This window comes from Propithecus coquereli, unplaced genomic scaffold (assembly GCF_000956105.1).
Source record: "Propithecus coquereli isolate 6110/MARCELLA unplaced genomic scaffold, Pcoq_1.0 Scaffold576, whole genome shotgun sequence".
In the NCBI taxonomy this organism is placed as follows: Eukaryota; Metazoa; Chordata; class Mammalia; order Primates; family Indriidae; genus Propithecus; species Propithecus coquereli.
Genome location: NW_012151685.1, coordinates 84749 through 86405, shown reverse-complemented (window position 1 = coordinate 86405; position 1657 = coordinate 84749).

The window sequence follows — 1657 nt, the reverse complement described above, 5'->3', positions numbered from 1 at the left end:
ACGCTAAGCCATTTTTATGAGATTGTTTGTTTATTTTTATGTGTATTGTGTCTAGCTTTAGTCGAGCTTACCTACTCTAACAGGTCAAAATCAATTTGAGAAATTTTCTTTTCAAGACAAAACTTCAAATGAAAGTAAATTTTGAATAGATTTCTTTTTTGACAAAGAAAAATTACAAGAATATATTCTGACACCACTAATGGAACATAATTATAAAAATCATTGTAGATATACTAGATTATCCTCACTTGCAAAGAAAAATACATTTTGATTTATTTAATTATATACTTGTTTTTTCCTATTCCCTAATTTTTTCCTTCATTAATTCAACAAACATTTATCACCTGCCCAATATATAAGTCATACTGTGCTAGCAATGCTATAGGAGTACCAAGAAAAATTAACTTTTTTTTCCTACTAAGAAACTTTAAAGTAGGCTTTGTGTAAACACAACCCAGTAGTATATTATTCATGAAAATAAAAGCAGAATATAGGGCTTTGAGTATGAGTAAGTAATTTCTTTTATAAGATGATTTTTCACATCTTCTTGCTTATTGGAAAGAATAACCAAAAGATTGATTATTTAGGGGGCAGTTATATTGTAACTGAATTTTTATGATAGTTGCTATCGTACTGTGCTGATTTGGGAAGCAGTTCATAGTGTAAGAAGCATAGGTTTTATGGCAGGCCAATCTTGTTTCTTGTTGGTGGTTGGGGACAGGGCAGCGCTTAGGCCTTGAGCAAGTCACTTTACCTCACTAAGCCTTGGAGTTCTCATTTGAGAAAAATAGGGATAATAATAAACACTTTCCCTCTAGGGCAGGAATTAAAGAAATTAAATACAATGCAACTGTAATAGTTTTCACATGTTATTGTTCCTTTAAAAATCCTTAGCAAACCAGAGACCTGTAGCTTGAGATCTAAATCTTTCAGTAATATTTTATTCACCCTTACCAGTGTTGTGTATGCGTGTGTGTGTGTGTGTGTGTATGTGTGTGTGTATGAAAAAATGTGATGCATCCAGAAAGGTAGTCTGAGTATAGGCTCTTTTCACAGGTCTTATCGTATCTGTCACTTCCTACTGTCTTGCACCTGGCACTTCGCACATTTATATTGCCTGCCTGGCTCTGAAAACATTTGTGTTTGCAACTTCCCTTCAAAGGTGGATGATAAGGCTTATTACTTTCTTATGAAACTCTTCTAAAATATAATTACATAGAAATTGTGGGGTTGATAAGAATAGCTGTAATTTAAAAGAATTCTTTGTGAAAGGAGAATGCTTTACCCATTAAAATGGATTCCTAATAAAGAGCACTGGCATCAGAGGACTGACATTTTCCATCTGACTGAGCTTTTTGTCACCTACATCCAGACACTGTTAGTATCAAGGAGTTATTTTTAAATGGGCAACAAGGAAGGGGGAACTAGAGGTACTAGGCTCTATTTTTAAGTAACAATGTTTTAGATAAGCATGGATAGAGTAGGTGAGTGCTAAAATGAACAGCTGACGCTTCAGAGCCAAAAGAATGATAAAATACAGGATGAGCAAAACATCAAGAAATGGACCTAGTGATTGGATAGCCAGAAAGCCTAGTGATTCCTTAACAGTGATATAGAAGAGGGGTTAAACTTTATCTACTTTATAAATTCTCTGAGT